Source organism: Zonotrichia albicollis, chromosome W (assembly GCF_047830755.1).
Source record: "Zonotrichia albicollis isolate bZonAlb1 chromosome W, bZonAlb1.hap1, whole genome shotgun sequence".
Classification (NCBI taxonomy): Eukaryota; Metazoa; Chordata; class Aves; order Passeriformes; family Passerellidae; genus Zonotrichia; species Zonotrichia albicollis.
Window position 1 is genome coordinate 1664392 of NC_133859.1, and position 22498 is coordinate 1686889.

Here is a 22498-nt window from a genome sequence, read left to right on the forward strand (position 1 = left end):
GAAGTAAAACTGACCTCCCCACCTTCTGGATGGCAGACTTCAGGAGCCACTTCGTACTATCATACCAGCCCGACTTGGAAATGGTGCCACCTTTCATCTGGGAACCATCCTGCGTATCTTGGATTTTCAGGAGCCAGCCGGCCACTCCCAGCCACAGGCCCCCAAACACGAACTACGGCCCTTTTCCCTGGAAGTAAAACTGACCTGCCCATCTTCTGGCTGGCGGATTGCAGGAGCTACTTGGCTCCGTCAAATCAGCCCGACTCGGCACTGCTCCCAACTTTCATCTGGGAACCATCCTGTGTATTGTGGATTTTCAGGAGCCAGCCGGCCACTCCCAGCCACAGGCCCCCGAAAACAAGCCACGGCCTTTTTCCCGGGCAAATAAAAATCACCCGCACCGCTTCTGGCTGGCAGATTGCAGGAGACACTTGCCTCTATCAAACCAGCCCGACTTGGCACTGTAGCCACCTTTCATCTGGGAACCATCCTGCGTATCGTGGATTTTCAGGAGCCAGCCGGCCACTCTCAGCCACAGGCCCCGAAACACTAACTACGGCCCTTTTCCCGGGCAAACAAAACTCACCCGCCCCGCTTCTGGCTGGCAGATTGCAGGAGCCACTTGGCTCTATCAAACCAGCCTGACTTGGCACTGGTGCCACCTTTCATCTGGGAACCATCCTGCATATCGTGGATTTTCAGGAGCCAGCCGGCCACTCCCAGCCACAGGCCCCCGAACAAAAACCACGGCCCTTTTCCCTGGAAGGAAAACTGACCTGCCCATCTTCTGGCTGGCAGATTGCAGGAGCCACTTGGCTCTATCAAACCAGCCCGACTTGGCACTGGTGCCCTCTTTCATTTGGAACCATCCTGCGTATCGTAGATTTTCAGGAGCCAGCTGGCCACTCCCAGCCACAGGCTCCCAAACAAAAACCACGGCCCTTTTCTCTGGAAGTAAAAGTGACCTGCCCATCTTCTGGCTGGCAGATTGCAGGAGCCACTTGGCTCTATCAAACCAGCCTGACTTGGCACTCGTGCCACCTTTCATCTGGGAACCATCCGGCATATCGTGGATTTTCAGGAGCCAGCCGGCCCCTCCCAGCCACAGGCCCCCGAACACAAACTACGGCCCTTTTCCCTGGCAAACAAAACTCAGCTGCCCCGCTTCTGGCTGGCAGAATGCAGGAGCAACTTGGCTCTATCAAACCAGCCCGACTTGGCACTGGTGCCCCCTTTGGTCTGGGAACCATCCTGCTCGGTGTGGATTTTCAGGAGCCAGCCGGCCACTCCCAGCCACAGGCCCCCAAACACAATCTACGGCCCTTTTCCCTGGAAGTAAAACTGACCTCCCCTCCTTCTGGATGGTAGACTTCAGGAGCCACTTCGTACTAGCATACCAGCCCGACTTGGAAATGGTGCCACCTTTCATCTGGGAACCATCCTACATATCTTGGATTTTCAGGAGCCAGCCGGCCACTCCCAGCCACAGGCCCCCGAACACGAACCACGGCCCTTTTCCCTGGCAAACAAAACTCAGCTGCCCCGCTTCTGGCTGGCAGAATGCAGGAGCCACTTGGCTCTATCAAACCTGCCCGATATGGCACTTGTTCCACCATTCGTCTGGGAACCATCCTGCGTATCGTGCATTTTCAGGAGCCAGCCTGCCACTCCCAGCCCAAGCCCCCAAACACATACCACAGCCCTTTTCCCGGGAAAAAAAAATCAGCTGCCCCGCTTCTGGGTGGTAGATTGCAGGAGCTACTTGCCTCTATCAAACAAGCCCGACACGGCACTAGTGCCCACTTGGGTCTGGGAACCATCCTGCGCGGTGTGGATTTTCAGGAGCCAGCCTGCCACTCCCAGCCACAGGCCCCCGAAAACAAGCCACGGCCTTTTTCCCGGGCAAATAAAAATCACCCGCACCGCTTCTGGCTGGCAGATTGCAGGAGACACTTGCCTCTATCAAACCAGCCCGACTTGGCACTGGTGCCCCCTTGGGCCTGGGAACTATCCTGCGTATCGTGGATTTTCAGGAGCCAGCCAGCCACTCGCAGCCACAGGCACCCAAACACAAACTACGGCCCTTTTCCCTGGCAAACAAAACTCACTCACACCGCTTCTGCCTCGCAGATTGCGGGAGCCACTTTCCTCTATCAAACCAGCCCGACTCGGCACTTGTGCCACCTTTCATCTGGGAACCATCCTGTGTATCGTGGATTTTCAGGAGCCAGCCTGCCACTCCCAGTCACAGGCCCCCGAACACAAACCACGGCCCTTTTCCCTGGCAAACAAAACTCACCCGCCCCGCTTCTGGCTGGCAGATTGCAGGAGCCACTTGCCTCTATCAAACCAGCCCGACTCAGCACTGGTGCCCCCTTTGGTCTGGGAACCATCCTGCGTATCGTGGATTTTTAGGAGCCAGCCGGCCACTCCCAGTCACAGGCCCCCAAACACAAACTACGGCCCTTTTCCCTGGAAGTAAAACTGACCTCCCCACCTTCTGGATGGTAGACTGCAGGAGCCACTTTGTACTATCATACCAGTCCGACTCGGCACTTGTGCCACCTTTCATATGGGAACCATCCTGCGTATCATGGATTTTCAGGAGCCAGCTGGCCACTCCCAGCCACAGGCCCCCGAACACAAACTACGGCCATTTTCCCTGCAAAACCAAAGTCACCCGCCCCGCTTCTGGGTGTCAGATTGCAGGAGCCACTTGGCTCAATCAAATCAGCCCGACTCGGCACTGCTCCCAACTTTCATCGGGGAACCATCCTGCGTATTGTGGATTTTCAGGAGCCAGCCGGCCACTCCCAGCCACAGGCCCCTGAACACAAGCCACGGCCCTTTTCCCTCGCAAATAAAAATCACCCGCACCGCTTCTGGCTGGCAGATTGCAGGAGCCACTTGCCTCTATCAAACCAGCCCGACTTGGCACTGGAGCCTCCTTTCATCTGGGAACCATCCTGCGTATCGTGGATTTTCAGGAGCCAGCCGGCCACTCCCAGCCACAGGCCCCCGAACACAAACTATGGCCCTTTATCCCTGGAAGTAAAACTGACCTGCCCATCTTTTGGCTGGCAGATTGCAGGACCCACTTGGCTCTATCAAACCACCCCGACTTGGTACTGGTGCCACCTTTCATCTGGGAACCATCCTGCATATCGTGGATTTTCAGGAGCCAGCCGGCCACTCCCAGCCACAGGCCCCCGAACACAAACTATGGCCCTTTATCCCTGGATGTAAAACTGACCTGCCCATCTTCTGGCTGGCAGATTGCAGGACCCACTTGGCTCTATCAAACCAGCCCGATATGGCACTGGTTCCACCATTCGTCTGGGAACCATCCTGCGTATCGTGGATTTTCAGGAGCCCGCCTGCCTCTCCTAGCCACAGGCCCCCAAACACATACCACAGCCCTTTTCCCGGGAAAAAAAAATCAGCTGCCCCGCTTCTGGATGGTAGATTGCAGGAGCTACTTTGTGCTGTCAAACCAGCCCGACTCGGCACTGGTGCCCACTTGGGTCTGGGAACCATCCTGCGCGGTGTGGATTTTCAGGAGCCAGTCGGCCACTCCCAGCCACCGGCCCCCGAACACAAGCCACGGCCCTTTTCCCTGGAAGTAAAACTGACCTGCCCATCTTCTGGCTGGCAGATTGCAGGAGCCACTTGACTCTATCAAACCAGCCCGACATGGCACTGGTGCCACCTTTCATCTGGGAACCATCCGGCGTATCGTGAATTTTCAGGGGCCAGCTGGCCACTCCCAGCCACAGGCTCCCAAACAAAAACCACGGCCCTTTTCTCTGGAAGTAATACTGACTTGCCCATCTTCTGGCTGGCAGATTGCAGGAGCCACTTGGCTCTATCAAACCAGCCTGACTTGGCACTCGTGCCACCTTTCATCTGGGAACCATCCGGCATATCGTGGATTTTCAGGAGCCAGCCGGCCACTCCCAGCCACAGGCTCCCAAAAAAAAACCACGGCCCTTTTCTCTGGAAGTAATACTGACCTGCCCATCTTCTGGCTGGCAGATTGCAGGAGCCACTTGGCTCTATCAAACCAGCCCGATATGGCACTGGTTCCACCATTCGTCTGGGAACCATCCTGCGTATCGTGGATTTTCAGGAGCCAGCCAGCCACTCCCAGCCACAGGCCCCCAAACACAAGCCACCGCCCTTTTTCCCTGGCAAACAAAACTCACCCGCCCCGCTTCTGGCTGGCAGATTGCAGGAGCCACTTCCCTCTATCAAACCAGCCCGACTCGGCACTTGTGCCACCTTCCATCTGGGAACCATCCTGCGTATCGTGGATTTTCAGGAGCCAGCCTGCCACTCCCAGCCACAGGCCCCCGAACACAAGCCACCGCCCTTTTTCCCTGGCAAACAAAACTCACCCGCCCCGCTTCTGGCTGGCAGATTGCAGGAGCCACTTGCCTCTATCAAACCAGCCCTACTCGGCACTGCTCCCAACTTTCATCTGGGAACCATCCTGCGTATCGTGGATTTTCAGGAGCCGGCCTGCCACTCCCAGCCACAGGCCCCCGAACACAAACTACGGCCCTTTTCCCTGGCAAACAAAACTCACCCGCCCCGCTTCTGGCTGGCAGATTGCAGGAGCCACTTGCCTCTATCAAACCAGCTCGACTCGGCACTGGTGCCCCTTTGGGTCTGGGAACCATCCTGCGTATCGTGGATTTTCAGGAGCCAGCCGGCCACTCCCAGCCACAGGCCCCCAAACACAAACTACGGCCCTTTTCCCTGGAAGGAAATCTGACCTCCCCACCTTCTGGATGGTAGACTGCAGGAGCCACTTTGTACTATCATACCAGTTCGACTCGGCACTTGTGCCACCTTTCATATGGGAATCATCCTGCGTATCGTGGATTTTCAGGAGCCAGGCGGCCACTGCCAGCCATAGGCCCCCGAACACAAACCAGAGCCCTTTTCCCTGGAAGTAAAACTGACCTGCCCATCTTCTGGCTGGCAGATTGCAGGAGCCACTTGGCTCTATCAAACCAGCCCGACTCGGCACTGCTCCCAACTTTCATCGGGGAACCATCCTGCGTATCGTAGATTTTCAGGAGCCAGCCGGCCACTCCCAGCCACAGGCCCCCGAACAAAAGCCACGGCCCTTTTCCCTGGCAAACAAAACTCACCCGCCCCGCTTCTGGCTGGCAGATTGCAGGAGCCACATGGCTCAATCAAAGCAACCTGACTTGGCACTGGTGCACCCATTGGTTTGGGAACCATACTGCGCGGCAGTGATTTTCAGGAGCCAGCCGGCCACTCCCAGCCACTGGCCCCCGAAGACAAACCACGGCCCTTTTCCCTGGCAAACAAAACTCACCCGCCCCGCTTCTGGTTGGCAGATTGCTGGAGCCACTTGCCTCTATCAAACCAGCCCGACTTGACACTGGTGCCCCCTTTGGTCTGGGAACCATCCTGCGCGGCGTGGATTTTCAGGAGCCAGCCGGCCACTCCCAGCCACAGGCCCCCAAACACAAACTACGGCCCTTTTCCCTGGAAGTAAAACTGACCTCCCCACCTTCTGGATGGTAGGCTGCAGGAGCCACTTGGCTCTATCAAACTAGCCCGACTCGGCACTGGTGACCCGTTGGGCCTGGGAACCATCCTGCGCGGCGTGGATTTTCAGGAGCCAGCCGGCCACTCCCAGCCACAGGCCCCCGAACAAAAGCCACGGCCCTTTTCCCTGGCAAACAAAACTCACCCGCCCCGCTTCTGGCTGGCAGATTGCAGGAGCCACATGGCTCAATCAAAGCAACCTGACTTGGCACTGGTGCACCCATTGGTTTGGGAACCATACTGCGCGGCAGTGATTTTCAGGAGCCAGCCGGCCACTCCCAGCCACTGGCCCCCGAACACAAACCACGGCCCTTTTCCCTGGCAAACAAAACTCACCCGCCCCGCTTCTGGTTGGCAGATTGCTGGAGCCACTTGCCTCTATCAAACCAGCCCGACTTGACACTGGTGCCCCCTTTGGTCTGGGAACCATCCTGCGCGGCGTGGATTTTCAGGAGCCAGCCGGCCACTCCCAGCCACAGGCCCCCAAACACAAACTACGGCCCTTTTCCTGGAAGCATAACTGACCTGCCCATCTTCTGGCCGGCAGATTGCAGGAGCCACTTGGCTCTATCAAACCAGCCCGACTCGGCACTGCTCCCAACTTTCATCTGGGAACCATCCTGCGTATCGTGGATTTTCAGGAGCCAGCCGGCCACTCCCAGCCACAGGCCCCCGAACAAAAGCCACGGCCCTTTTCCCTGGCAAAAAAAACTCCGCTGCCCCGCTTCTGGCTGGCAGATTGCAGGAGCCACATGGCTTAATCAAAGCAACCTGACTTGGCACTGGTGCACCCATTGGTTTGGGAACCATACTGCGCGGCAGGGATTTTCAGGAGCCAGCCGGCCACTCCCAGCCACAGGCCCCCGAACACAAACCACGGCCCTTTTCCCTGGAAAACAAAACTCACCCGCCCCGCTTCTGGTTGGCAGATTGCTGGAGCAACTTGCCTCTATCAAACCAGCCCGACTTGACACTGGTGCCCCCTTTGGTTTGGGAACCATCCTGCGCGGCGTGGATTTTCAGGAGCCAGCCGGCCACTCCCAGCCACAGGCCCCCAAACACAAACTACGGCCCTTTTCCCTGGAAGTAAAACTGACCTGCCCATCTTCTGGCTGGCAGATTGCAGGAGCCACTTGGCTCTATCATTCCAGCCCGATATGGCACTGGTTCCACCATTCGTCTGGGAACCATCCTGCGTATCGTGGATTTTCAGGAGCCAGCCAGGCACTCAGAGCCACAGGCCCCCAAAAAAAAACTACGGCCATTTTCCCTGCCAAACAAAACTCACCCGCCCCGCTTCTGGGTGTCAGATTGCAGGAGCCACTTGGCTCTATCAAATCAGCCCGACTCGGCACTGCTCCCAACTTTCATCGGGGAACCATCCTGCGTATCGTGGATTTTCAGGAGCCAGCCGGCCACTCCCAGCCACAGGCCCCCAAAAAAAACTATGGCCCTTTATCCCTGGAAGTAAAACTGACCTGCCCATCTTCTGGCTGGCAGATTGCAGGACCCACTTGGCTCTATCAAACCACCCCGACTTGGTACTGGTGCCACCTTTCATCTGGGAACCATCCTGCATATCGTGGATTTTCAGGACCCAGCCGGCCCCTCCCAGCCACAGGCCCGCGAACACAAGCCACCGCCCTTTTTCCCTGGCAAACAAAACTCACCCGCCCCGCTTCTGGCTGGCAGATTGCAGGACCCACTTGGCTCTATCAAACCAGCCCGATATGGCACTGGGTCCACCTTTCATCTGGGAACCATCCTGCGTATCGTGGATTTTCAGGAGCCAGCCTGCCACTCCCAGCCACAGGCCCCCAAACATATACCACAGCCCTTTTCCCGGGAAAAAAAAATCAGCTGCCCCGCTTCTGGATGGTAGATTGCAGGAGCTACTTTGTGCTGTCAAACCAGCCCGACTCGGCACTGGTACCCACTTGGGTCTGGGAACCATCCTGCGCGGTGTGGATTTTCAGGAGCCAGCCGGCCACTCCCAGCCACCGGCCCCCGAACACAAGCCACGGCCCTTTTCCCTGGAAGTAAAACTGACCTGCCCATCTTCTGGCTGGCAGATTGCAGGAGCCACTTGACTCTATCAAACCAGCCCGACATGGCACTGGTGCCACCTTTCATCTGGGAACCATCCTGCGTATCGTGGATTTTCAGGAGCCAGCCTGCCACTCCCAGTCACAGGCCCCCGAACACAAACTACGGCCCTTTCCCCTGGCAAACAAAACTCACTCGCCCCGCTTCTGGCTGGCAGATTGCAGGAGCCACTTGGCTCTATCAAACCAGCCCGACTTGGTACTGGTGCAACCTTTCATCTGGGAACCATCCTGCGTATCGTGGATTTTCAGCAGCCAGCCGGCCACTCCCAGCCACAGGCCCCCGAACACAAACCACGGCCCTTTTCCCTGGCAAAAAAAACTCACCCGCCCCGCTTCTGGCTGGCAGATTGCAGGAGCCACTTGGCTCTATCAAACCAGCCCGACTTGGCACTGGTGCCACCTTTCATCTGGGAACCATCCTGCATATCGTGGATTTTCAGGAGCCACCCGGCCACTCCCAGCCACAGGCCCCCGAACACAAACCACGGCCCTTTTCCCTGGAAGGAAAACTGACCTGCCCATCTTCTGGCTGGCAGAATGCAGGAGCCACTTGGCTCTATCAAACCAGCCCGATATGGCACTGGTTCCACCATTCGTCTGGGAACCATCCTGCGTATCGTGGATTTTCAGGAGCCAGCCTGCCACTCCCAGCCACAGGCCCCCAAACACGTACCACAGCCCTTTTCCCGGGAAAAAAAAATCAGCTGCCCCGCTTCTGGATGGTAGATTGCAGGATCTACTTTGTGCTATCAAACCAGCACGACTCGGCACTGGTGCCCACTTGGGTCTGGGAACCATCCTGCGCGGTGTGGATTTTCAGGAGCCAGCCGGCCACTCCCAGCCACAGGCCCCCAAACACAAGCCACGGCCCTTTTCCCTGGAAGTAAAACTGACCTGCCCATCTTCTGGCTGGCAGATTGCAGGAGCCACTTGGCTCTATCAAACCAGCCCGACTTGGCACTGGTGCCCTCTTTCATCTGGGAACCATCCTGCGTATCGTAGATTTTCAGGAGCCAGCTGGCCACTCCCAGCCACAGGCTCCCAAACAAAAACCACGGCCCTTTTCTCTGGAAGTAATACTGACCTGCCCATCTTCTGGCTGGCAGATTGCAGGAGCCACTTGGCTCTATCAAACCAGCCTGACTTGGCACTCGTGCCACCTTTCATCTGGGAACCATCCGGCATATCGTGGATTTTCAGGAGCCAGCCGGCCACTCCCTGCCACAGGCTCCCATACAAAAACCACGGCCCTTTTCTTTGGAAGTAATACTGACCTGCCCATCTTCTGGCTGGCAGATTGCAGGAGCCACTTGGCTCTACCAAACCAGCCTGACTTGGCACTCGTGCCACCTTTCATCTGGGAACCATCCTGCGTATCGTTGATTTTCAGGAGCCAGCCTGCCACTCCCAGCCACAGGCCCCTAAACATGTACCACAGCCCTTTTCCCGGGAAAAAAAAATCAGCTGCCCCGCTTCTGGATGGTAGATTGCAGGATCTACTTTGTGCTATCAAACCAGCACGACTCGGCACTGGTGCCCACTTGGGTCTGGGAACCATCCTGCGCGGTGTGGATTTTCAGGAGCCAGCCGGCCACTCCCAGCCACAGGCCCCCAAACACAAGCCACGGCCCTTTTCCCTGGAAGTAAAACTGACCTGCCCATCTTCTGGCTGGCAGATTGCAGGAGCCACTTGGCTCTATCAAACCAGCCCGACATGGCACTGGTGCCACCTTTCATCTGGGAACTATCCTGCGTATCGTGGATTTTCAGGAGCCAGCCTGACACTCCCAGCCACAGGCCCCCGAACACAAACCACGGCCCTTTTCCCGGGCAAACAAAACTCACCCGCCCCGCTTCTGGCTGGCAGATTGCAGGAGCCACTTGCCTCTATCAAACCAGCCTGACATGGCACTCGTGCCACCTTTCATCTGGGAACCATCCTGAGTATCTTGGCTTTTCAGGAGCCAGCTGGCCACTCCCAGCCACAGGCCCCCGAACAAAAGCCACGGTCCTTTTCCCTGGCAAACAAAACTCACCCGCCCTGCTTCTGGCTGGCAGATTGCAGGAGCCACTTGCCTCTATCAAACCAGCCCGACTTGGCACTGGTGCCCCCTTTGGTCTGGGAACCATCCTGCGCGGCGTGGATTTTCAGGAGCCAGCCGGCCACTCCCAGCCACAGGCCCCCAAACACCAACTACGGCCCTTTTCCCTGGAAGTAAAACTTACCTGCCCATCTTCTGGCTGGCGGATTGCAGGAGCCACTTGGCTCTGTCAAATCAGCCCGACTCGGCACTGCTCCCAACTTTCATCTGGGAACCATCCTGCGTATTGTGGATTTTCAGGAGCCAGCCGGCCACTCCCAGCCACAGGCCCCCGAAAACAAGCCACGGCCTTTTTCCCAGGCAAATAAAAATCACCCGCACCGCTTCTGGCTGGCAGATTGCAGGAGACACTTGCCTCTATCAAACAAGCCCGATATGGCACTGGTTCCACCATTCGTCTGGGAACCATCCTGCGTATCGTGGATTTTCAGGAGCCAGCCTGCCACTCCCAGCCACAGGCCCGCAAACACATACCACAGCCCTTTTCCCGGGAAGAAAAAATCAGCTGCCCCGCTTCTGGATGGTAGATTGCAGGAGCCACTTGGCTCTATCAAACCAGCCCGACTTGGCACTGGTGCCCCCTTTGGTCTGGGAACCATCCTGCTCGGTGTGGATTTTCAGGAGCCAGCCGGCCACTCCCAGCCACAGGCCCCCAAACACAAACTACGGCACTTTTCTCTGGAAGTAAAACTGACCTCCCCTCCTTCTGGATGGTAGACTTCAGGAGCCACTTCGTACTAGCATACCAGCCCGACTTGGAAATGGTGCCACCTTTCATCTGGGAACCATCCTACGTATCTTGGATTTTCAGGAGCCAGCCGGCCACTCCCAGTCACAAGCCCCCAAACACATACCAGGGCCCTTTTCCCTGGAAAAAATACTCAGCTGCCCCACTTCTGGATGGTAGATTGCAGGAGCTACTTGCCTCTATCAAACAAGCCCGACACGGCATTAGTGCCCACTTGGGTCTGGGAACCATCCTGCGCGGTGTGGATTTTCAGGAGCCAGCCGGCCACTCCCAGCCACAGGCCCCCGAAAACAAGCCACGGCCTTTTTCCCGGGCAAATAAAAATCACCCGCACCGCTTCTGGCTGGCAGATTGCAGGAGACACTTGCCTCTATCAAACCAGCCCGACTTGGCACTGGAGCCACCTTTCATCTGGGAACCATCCTGCGTATCGTGGATTTTCAGGAGCCAGCCGGCCACTCTCAGCCACAGGCCCCGAAACACAAACTACGGCCCTTTTCCCTGGCAAACAAAACTCACCCGCCCTGCTTCTGGCTGGCAGATTGCAGGAGCCACTTGGCTCTATCAAACCAGCCCGACTTGGCACTGGTGCCACCTTTCATCTGGGAACCATCATGCGCGGCGTGGATTTTCAGGAGCCAGCCGGCCACTCCCAGCCACAGGCCCCCAAACACCAACTACGGCCCTTTTCCCTGGAAGTAAAACTGACCTGCCCATCTTCTGGCTGGCGGATTGCAGGAGCCACTTGGCTCTGTCAAATCAGCCCGACTCGGCACTGCTCCCAACTTTCATCTGGGAACCATCCTGCGTATTGTGGATTTTCAGGAGCCAGCCGGCCACTCCCAGCCACAGGCCCCCGAAAACAAGCCACGGCCTTTTTCCCAGGCAAATAAAAATCACCCGCACCGCTTCTGGCTGGCAGATTGCAGGAGACACTTGCCTCTATCATACAAGCCCGATATGGCACTGGTTCCACCATTCGTCTGGGAACCATCCTGCGTATCGTGGATTTTCAGGAGCCAGCCTGCCACTCCCAGCCACAGGCCCGCAAACACATACCACAGCCCTTTTCCCGGGAAGAAAAAATCAGCTGCCCCGCTTCTGGATGGTAGATTGCAGGAGCCACTTGGCTCTATCAAACCAGCCCGACTTGGCACTGGTGCCCCCTTTGGTCTGGGAACCATCCTGCGTATCGTGGATTTTCAGGAGCCAGCCGGCCACTCCCAGCCACAGGCCCCCAAACACAAACTACGGCACTTTTCTCTGGAAGTAAAACTGACCTCCCCTCCTTCTGGATGGTAGACTTCAGGAGCCACTTCGTACTAGCATACCAGCCCGACTTGGAAATGGTGCCACCTTTCATCTGGGAACCATCCTACGTATCTTGGATTTTCAGGAGCCAGCCGGCCACTCCCAGTCACAAGCCCCCAAACACATACCAGGGCCCTTTTCCCTGGAAAAAATACTCAGCTGCCCCACTTCTGGATGGTAGATTGCAGGAGCTACTTGCCTCTATCAAACAAGCCCGACACGGCATTAGTGCCCACTTGGGTCTGGGAACCATCCTGCGCGGTGTGGATTTTCAGGAGCCAGCCGGCCACTCCCAGCCACAGGCCCCCGAACACAAACTACGGCCCTTTTTCCTGGAAGTAAAACTGACCTGCCCATCTTCTGGCTTGCAGATTGCAGGAGCCACTTGGCTCTATCAAACCAGCCCGACTCGGCACTGCTCCCAACTTTCATCTGGGAACCATCCTGCGTATCGTGGATTTTCAGGAGCCAGCCGGCCACTCCCAGCCACAGGCCCCCGAACAAAAGCCACGGCCCTTTTCCCTGGCAAAAAAAACTCAGCTGCCCCGCTTCTGGCTGGCAGATTGCAGGAGCCACTTGGCTCTATCAAAGCAACCTGACTTGGCACAGGTGCACCCATTGGTTTGGGAACCATACTGCGCGGCATGGATTTTCAGGAGCCAGCCCGCCCCTCCCAGCCACAGGCCCGCGAACACAAGCCACCGCCCTTTTTCCCTGGCAAACAAAACTCACCCGCCCCGCTTCTGGCTGGCAGATTGCAGGAGCCACTTGCCTCTATCAAACCAGTTCGACTCGGCACTGGTGCCCCCTTGGGTCTGGGAACCATCCTGCACGGCGTGGATTTTCAGGAGCCAGCTGGCCACTCCCAGCCACCCGCCCCCGAACACAAACCACGGCCTGTTTCCCTGGCAAACAAAACTCACCCGCCCCGCTTCTGGCTGGCAGATTGCAGGATCCACTTGCCTCTATCAAACCAGCCCGACTTGGCACTGGTGCCCCCTTTGGTCTGGGAATCATCCTGCGTATCGTGGATTTTCAGGAGCCAGCCGGCCACTCCCAGCCACAGGCCCCCAAACACAAACTACGGCCCTTTTCCCTGGAAGTAAAACTGACCTCCCCACCTTCTGGATGGTAGATTGCAGGAGCCGCTTTGAACTATCATACCAGTCCGACTTGGTACTGGTGCCACCTTTCATCTGGAAACCATCCAGCATATGGTGGATTTTCAGGAGCCAGCCGGCCACTCCCAGCCACAGGCCCCCAAACACATACCACAGCCCTTTTCCCGGGAAAAAAAAATCAGCTGCCCCGCTTCTGGATGGTAGATTGCAGGAGCCACTTTGTGCTATCAAACCAGCCAGACTCAGCACTGGTGCCCCCTTTGGTCTGGGAACCATCCTGCTCGGTGTGGATTTTCAGGAGCCAGCCGGCCACTCCCAGCCACAGGCCCCCAAACACAAACCGCGGCCCTTTTCCCTGGAAGTAAAACTGACCTCCCCACCTTCTGGATGGTAGACTTCAGGAGCCACTTCGTACTAGCATACCAGCCCGACTTGGAAATGGTGCCACCTTTCATCTGGGAACCATCCTGTGTATCTTGGATTTTCAGGAGCCAGCCGGCCACTCCCAGCCACAGGCCCCCGAACACCAACCACGGCCCTTTTCCCTGGCAAACAAAACTCACCCGTCCTGCTTCTGGCTGGCAGGTTGCAGGAGCCACTTGCCTCTATCAAACCAGCCCGACTTGGCACTGGTGCCCCCTTTGGTCTGGGAACCATCCTGCGCGGCGTGGATTTTCAGGAGCCAGCCGGCCACTCCCAGCCACAGGCCCCCAAACACAAACTACGGCCCTTTTCCCTGGAAGGAAATCTGACCTCCCCACCTTCTGGATGGTAGACTGCAGGAGCCACTTTGTACTATCATACCAGTTCGACTCGGCACTTGTGCCACCTTTCATATGGGAATCATCCTGCGTATCGTGGATTTTCAGGAGCCAGCCGGCCACTGCCAGCCACAGGCCCCCGAACACAAACCACGGCCCTTTTCCCTGGAAGTAAAACTGACCTGCCCATCTTCTGGCTGGCAGATTGCAGGAGCCACTTGGCTCTATCAAACCAGCCCGATATGGCACTGGTTCCACCATTCGTCTGGGAACCATCCTGCGTATCGTGGATTTTCAGGAGCCAGCCTGCCACTCCCAGCCACAGGCCCCCAAACACGTACCACAGCCCTTTTCCCGGGAAAAAAAAATCAGCTGCCCCGATTCTGGATGGTAGATTGCAGGAGCTACTTTGTGCTATCAAACCCGCCCGACTCGGCACTGGTGCCCACTTGGGTCTGGGAACCATCCTGCGCGGTGTAGATTTTCAGGAGCCAGCCGGCCACTCCCAGCCACAGGCCCCCAAACACAAGCCATGGCCCTCTTCCCTGGAAGTAAAACTGACATGCCCATCTTCTGGCTGGCAGATTGCAGGAGCCACTTGGCTCTATCAAACCAGCCCGACTTGGCACTGGTGCCCTCTTTCATCTGGGAACCATCCTGCTCGGTGTGGATTTTCAGGAGCCAGCCGGCCACTCCCAGCCACAGGCCCCCAAACACAAACTACGGCCCTTTTCCCTGGAAGTAAAACTGACCTCCCCACCTTCTGGATGGTAGACATCAGGAGCCACTTCGTACTATCATACCAGCTCGACTCGGCACTTGTGCAACCTTTCATCTGGGAACCATCCTGCGTATCGTGGATTTTCAGGAGCCAGCCCGCCCCTCCCAGCCACAGGCCCCCGAACACAATCCACGGCCCTTTTCCCTGGCAAGCAAGACTCACCCGCCCCGCTTCTGGTTGACAGATTGCATGCGCCACCTGGCTCTATCAAACCAGTTCGACTCGGCACTGGTGCCCCCTTGGGTCTGGGAACCATTCTGCACGGCGTGGATTTTCAGGAGCCAGCTGGCCACTCCCAGCCACCCGGCCCTGAACACAAACCACGGCCTGTTTCCCTGGCAAACAAAACTCACCCGCCCCGCTTCTGGCTGGCAGATTGCAGGATCCACTTGCCTCTATCAATCCAGCCCGACTTGGCACTGGTGCCCCCTTTGGTCTGGGAACCATCCTGCTCGGTGTGGATTTTCAGGAGCCAGCCGGCCACTCCCAGCCACAGGCCCCCAAACACAAACCGCGGCCCTTTTCCCTGGAAGTAAAACTGACCTCCCCACCTTCTGGATGGTAGACTTCAGGAGCCACTTCGTACTAGCATACCAGCCCGACTTGGAAATGGTGCCACCTTTCATCTGGGAACCATCCTGCGTATCGTGATTTTTCAGGGGCCAGCCGGCCACTCCCAGTCACAGGCCCCCAAACGCATACCACGGCCCTTTTCCCTGGAAAAAATACTCGGCTGCCCCGCTTCTGGATGGTAGATTGCAGGAGCCACTTTGAACTATCATACCAGTCCGACTTGGTACTGGTGCCACCTTTCATCTGGGAACCATCCTGCATATGGTGGATTTTCAGGAGCCAGCCGGCCACTCCCAGCCACAGGCCCCCAAACACATACCATAGCCCTTTTCCCGGGAAAAAAAAATCAGCTGCCCCGATTCTGGATGGTAGATTGCAGGAGCTACTTTGTGCTATCAAACCCGCCCGACTCGGCACTGGTGCCCACTTGGGTCTGGGAACCATCCTGCGCGGTGTAGATTTTCAGGAGCCAGCCGGCCACTCCCAGTCACAGGCCCCCAAACACAAGCCACGGCCCTCTTCCCTGGAAGTAAAACTGACATGCCCATCTTCTGGCTGGCAGATTGCAGGAGCCACTTGGCTCTATCAAAGCAGCCCGACTTGGCACTGGTGCCCTCTTTCATCTGGGAACCATCCTTCGTATCGTGGATTTTCAGGAGCCAGCTGGCCACTCCCAGCCACAGGCTCCCAAACAAAAACCACGGCCCTTTTCTCTGGAAGTAAAACTGACCTGCCCATCTTCTGGCTGGCAGATTGCAGGAGCCACTTGGCTCTATCAAACCAGCCTGACTTGGCACTCGTGCCACCTTTCATCTGGGAACCATCCGGCATATCGTGGATTTTCAGGAGCCAGCCGGCCACTCCCAGCCACAGGCCCCCGAACACAAACCACGGCCCTTTTCCCTGGCAAAAAAAACTCACCCGCCCCGCTTCTGGCTGGCAGAATGCAGGAGCAACTTGGCTCTATCAAACCAGCTCGACTCGGCACTGGCTCCACCATTCGTCTGGGAACCATCCTGCGTATCGTGGATTTTCAGGAGCCAGCCTGCCACTCCCAGCCACAGGCCCCCAAACACATACCACAGCCCTTTTCCCGGGAAGAAAAAATCAGCTGCCCCGCTTCTGGATGGTAGATTGCAGGAGCCACTTTGTGCTATCAAACCAGCCCGACTTGGCACTGGTGCCCCCTTTGGTCTGGGAACCATCCTGCTCGGTGTGGATTTTCAGGAGCCAGCCGGCCACTCCCAGCCACAGGCCCCCAAACAAAAACTACGGCCCTTTTCCCTGGAAGTAAAACTGACCTCCCCACCTTCTGGATGGTAGACATCAGGAGCCACTTCGTACTATCATACCAGCTCGACTCGGCACTTGTGCAACCTTTCATCTGGGAACCATCCTGCGTATCGTGGATTTTCAGGAGCCAGCCCGCCCCTCCCAGCCACAGGCCCCCGAACACAATCCACGGCCCTTTTCCCTGGCAAGCAAGACTCACCCGCCCCGCTTCTGGTTGACAGATTGCATGCGCCACCTGGCTCTATCAAACCAGTTCGACTCGGCACTGGTGCCCCCTTGGGTCTGGGAACCATCCTGCACAGCGTGGATTTTCAGGAGCCAGCTGGCCACTCCCAGCCACCCGCCCCCGAACACAAACCACGGCCTGTTTCCCTGGCAAACAAAACTCACCCGCCCCGCTTCTGGCTGGCAGATTGCAGGATCCACTTGCCTCTATCAAACCAGCCCGACTTGGCACTGGTGCCCCCTTTGGTCTGGGAACCATCCTGCTCGGTGTGGATTTTCAGGAGCCAGCCGGCCACTCCCAGCCACAGGCCCCCAAACACAAGCCACGGCCCTCTTCCCTGGAAGTAAAACAGACATGCCCATCTTCTGGCTGGCAGATTGCAGGAGCCACTTGGCTCTATCAAACCAGCCCGACTTGGCACTGGTGCCCTCTTTCATCTGGGAACCATCCTGCTCGGTGTGGATTTTCAGGAGCCAGCCGGCCACTCCCAGCCACAGGCCCCCAAACACAAACTACGGCCCTTTTCCCTGGAAGTAAAACTGACCTCCCCACCTTCTGGATGGTAGACATCAGGAGCCACTTCGTACTATCATACCAGCTCGACTCGGCACTTGTGCAACCTTTCATCTGGGAACCATCCTGCGTATCGTGGATTTTCAGGAGCCAGCCCGCCCCTCCCAGCCACAGGCCCCCGAACACAATCCACGGCCCTTTTCCCTGGCAAGCAAGACTCACCCGCCCCGCTTCTGGTTGACAGATTGCATGCGCCACCTGGCTCTATCAAACCAGTTCGACTCGGCACTGGTGCCCCCTTGGGTCTGGGAACCATCCTGCACAGCGTGGATTTTCAGGAGCCAGCTGGCCACTCCCAGCCACCCGCCCCCGAACACAAACCACGGCCTGTTTCCCTGGCAAACAAAACTCACCCGCCCCGCTTCTGGCTGGCAGATTGCAGGATCCACTTGCCTCTATCAATCCAGCCCGACTTGGCACTGGTGCCCCCTTTGGTCTGGGAACCATCCTGCTCGGTGTGGATTTTCAGGAGCCAGCCGGCCACTCCCAGCTACAGGCCCCCAAACACAAACCGCGGCCCTTTTCCCTGGAAGTAAAACTGACCTCCCCACCTTCTGGATGGTAGACTTCAGGAGCCACTTCGTACTAGCATACCAGCCCGACTTGGAAATGGTGCCACCTTTCATCTGGGAACCATCCTGCGTATCGTGATTTTTCAGGGGCCAGCCGGCCACTCCCAGTCACAGGCCCCCAAACGCATACCACGGCCCTTTTCCCTGGAAAAAATACTCGGCTGCCCCGCTTCTGGATGGTAGATTGCAGGAGCCACTTTGAACTATCATACCAGTCCGACTTGGTACTGGTGCCACCATTCGTCTGGGAACCATCCTGCGTATCGTGGATTTTCAGGAGCCAGCCTGCCACTCCCAGCCACAGGCCCCCAAACACATACCACAGCCCTTTTCCCGGGAAGAAAAAATCAGCTGCCCCGCTTCTGGATGGTAGATTGCAGGAGCCACTTTGTGCTATCAAACCAGCCCGACTTGGCACTGGTGCCCCCTTTGGTCTGGGAACCATCCTGCTCGGTGTGGATTTTCAGGAGCCAGCCGGCCACTCCCAGCCACAGGCCCCCAAACAAAAACTACGGCCCTTTTCCCTGGCAGTAAAACTGACCTCCCCACCTTCTGGATGGTAGACATCAGGAGCCACTTCGTACTATCATACCAGCTCGACTCGGCACTTGTGCAACCTTTCATCTGGGAACCATCCTGCGTATCGTGGATTTTCAGGAGCCAGCCCGCCCCTCCCAGCCACAGGCCCCCGAACACAATCCACGGCCCTTTTCCCTGGCAAGCAAGACTCACCCGCCCCGCTTCTGGTTGACAGATTGCATGCGCCACCTGGCTCTATCAAACCAGTTCGACTCGGCACTGGTGCCCCCTTGGGTCTGGGAACCATCCTGCACGGCGTGGATTTTCAGGAGCCAGCTGGCCACTCCCAGCCACCCGCCCCCGAACACAAACCACGGCCTGTTTCCCTGGCAAACAAAACTCACCCGCCCCGCTTCTGGCTGGCAGATTGCAGGATCCACTTGCCTCTATCAAACCAGCCCGACTTGGCACTGGTGCCCCCTTTGGTCTGGGAACCATCCTGCTCGGTGTGGATTTTCAGGAGCCAGCCGGCCACTCCCAGCCACAGGCCCCCAAACACAAGCCACGGCCCTCTTCCCTGGAAGTAAAACTGACCTCCCCACCTTCTGGATGGCAGATTGCAGGAGCCACTTGGCTCTATCAAACCAGCCCGACTTGGCACTGGTGCCCTCTTTCATCTGGGAACCATACTGCTCGGTGTGGATTTTCAGGAGCCAGCCGGCCACTCCCAGCCCCAGGCCCCCGAACACAAACTACGGCCCATTTCCCGGGAAAAAAAAATCAGCTGCCCCGTTTCTCGCTGGCAGATTGCAGGAGCCACTTGCCTCTATCAAACCAGCCCGACATGGCACTGGTGCCCCCTTGGGTCTGGGAACTATCCTGCGTATCGTGGATTTTCAGGAGCCAGCCAGCCACTCCCAGCCACAGGCCCCCAAACACAAGCCACCGCCCTTTTTCCCTGGCAAACAAAACTCACCCGCCCCGCTTCTGGCTGGCAGATTGCGGGAGCCACTTCCCTCTATCAAACCAGCCCGACTCGGCACTTGTGCCACCTTCCATCTGGGAACCATCCTGCGTATCGTGGATTTTCAGGAGCCAGCCGGCCCCTCCCAGCCACAGGCCCCCGAACACAAGCCACCGCCCTTTTTCCCTGGCAAACAAAACTCACCCGCCCCGCTTCTGGCTGGCAGATTGCAGGAGCCACTTGCCTCTATCAAACCAGCCCAACTCGGCACTGCTCCCAACTTTCATCTGGGAACCATCCTGCGTATCGTGGATTTTCAGGAGCCAGCCTGCCACTCCCAGTCACAGGCCCCCGAACACAAACCATGGCCCTTTTCCCTGGCAAACAAAACTCACCCACCCCGCTTCTGGCTGGCAGATTGCAGGAGCCACTTGCCTCTATCAAACCAGCCCGACTCAGCACTGGTGCCCCCTTTGGTCTGGGAACCATCCTGCGTATCGTGGATTTTCAGGAGCCAGCTGGCCACTCCCAGCCACAGGCCCCCGAACACAAACTACGGCCCATTTCCCTGGAAGTAAAACTGACCTGCCCATCTTCTGGCTTGCAGATTGCAGGAGCCACTTGGCTCTATCAAACCAGCCCGACTCGGCACTGCTCCCAACTTTCATCTGGGAACCATCCTGTGTATCGTGGATTTTCAGGAGCCAGCCGGCCACTCCCAGCCACAGGCCACCGAACAAAAGCCACGGCCCTTTTCCCTGGCAAAAAAAACTCCGCTGCCCTGCTTCTGGCTGGCAGATTGCAGGAGCCACTTGGCTCAATCAAAGCAACCTGACTTGGCACTGGTGCACCCATTGGTTTGGGAACCATACTGCGCGGCAGGGATTTTCTGGAGCCAGCCGGCCACTCCCAGCCACAGGCCCCCGAACACAAACCACAGCCCTTTTCCCTGGCAAACAAAACTCACCCGCCCCGCTTCTGGTTGGCAGATTGCAGGAGCCACTTGCCTCTATCAAACCAGCCCGACTTGACACTGGTGCCCCCTTTGGTCTGGGAACCATCCTGCGCGGCGTGGATTTTCAGGAGCCAGCCGGCCACTCCCAGCCACAGGCCCCCAAACACAAACTACGGCCCTTTTCCCTGGAAGTAAAACTGACCTGCCCATCTTCTGGCTGGCAGATTGCAGGAGCCACTTGGCTCTATCAAACCAGCCCGATACGGCACTGGTTCCACTATTCGTCTGGGAACCATCCTGCGCGGCGTGGATTTTCAGGAGCCAGTCGGCCACTCCCAGACACAGGCCTCCAAACACATACCACGGCCCTTTTCCTGGAAGCATAACTGACCTGCCCATCTTCTGGCTGGCAGATTGCAGGACCCACTTGTCTCCATCAAACCAGCCCGACTTGGCACTGGTGCCACCTTTCATCTGGGAACCATCCTGCGTATCGTGGATTTTCAGGAGCCAGCCTGCCACTCCCAGCCGCAGGCCCCCGAACACAAACCACGGCCCTTTTCCCTGGCAAACAAAACTCCACCGCCCCGCTTCTGGCTGGCAGACTGCAGGAGCCACTTGCCTCTATCAAACCAGCCCGACTTGGCACTGGTGCCCTCTTTCATCTGGGAACCATCCTGCGTATCGTGGATTTTCAGGAGCCAGCCGGCCACTCCCAGCCACAGGCTCCCAAACAAAAACCACGGCCCTTTTCCCTGGAAGTAAAACTGACCTGCCCATCTTCTGGCTGGCAGATTGCAGGAGCCACTTGGCTCTATCATACCAGCCCGATATGGCACTGGTTCCACCATTCGTCTGGGAACCATCGTGGATTTTCAGGAGCCAGCCGGCCACTCAGAGCCACAGGCCCCCAAAAATAAACTACGGCCATTTTCCCTGCCAAACAAAACTCACCCGCCCCGCTTCTGGGTGTCAGATTGCAGGAGCCACTTGGCTCTATCAAATCAGCCCGACTCGGCACTGCTCCCAACTTTCATCGGGGAACCATCCTGCGTATTGTGGATTTTCAGGAGCCAGCCGGCCACTCCCAGCCACAGGCCCCCGAACACAAGCCACGGCCCTTTTCCCTCGCAAATAAAAATCACCCGCACCGCTTCTGGCTGGCAGATTGCAGGACCCACTTGGCTCTATCAAACCAGCCCGATACGGCACTGGTTCCACCATTCGTCTGGGAACCATCCTGCGTATCGTGGATTTTCAGGAGCCCGCCTGCCTCTCCCAGCCAAAGGCCCCCAAACACATACCACAGCCCGTTTCCCGGGAAAAAAAAATCAGCTGCCCCGCTTCTCGCTGGCAGATTGCAGGAGCCACTTGCCTCTATCAAACTAGCCCGACTTGGCACTGGTGCCCCCTTGGGTCTGGGAACTATCCTGCGTATCGTGGACTTTCAGGAGCCAGCCAGCCACTCCCAGCCACAGGCCCCCAAACACAAACTACGGCCCTTTTCCCTGGCAAAAAAACTCACTCACACTGCTTCTGCCTCGCAGATTGCGGGAGCCACTTGGCTCTATCAAACCAGCCCGACTCGGCCCTGCTCCCAACTTTCATCTGGGAACCATCCTGCGTATCGTGGATTTTCAGGAGCCAGCCGGCCCCTCCCAGCCACAGGCCCGCGAACACAAGGCACCGCCCTTTTTCCCTGGCAAACAAAACTCACCCGCCCCGCTTCTGGCTGGCAGATTGCAGGAGCCACTTGCCTCTATCAAACCAGCCCGACTTGGCACTGCTCCCACCTTTCATCTGGGAACCATCCTGCGTATCGTGGATTTTCAGGAGCCAGTCGGCCACTCCCAGCCACCGGCCCCCGAACACAAACTACGGCCCATTTCCCTGGAAGTAAAACTGACCTGCCCATCTTCTGGCTTGCAGATTGCAGGAGCCACTTGGCTCTATCAAACCAGCCCGACTCGGCACTGCTCCCAACTTTCATCTGGGAACCATCCTGTGTATCGTGGATTTTCAGGAGCCAGCCGGCCACTCCCAGCCACAGGCCACCGAACAAAAGCCACGGCCCTTTTCCCTGGCAAAAAAAACTCCGCTGCCCTGCTTCTGGCTGGCAGATTGCAGGAGCCACTTGGCTCAATCAAAGCAACCTGACTTGGCACTGGTGCACCCATTGGTTTGGGAACCATACTGCGCGGCAGGGATTTTCTGGAGCCAGCCGGCCACTCCCAGCCACAGGCCCCCGAACACAAACCACAGCCCTTTTCCCTGGCAAACAAAACTCACCCGCCCCGCTTCTGGT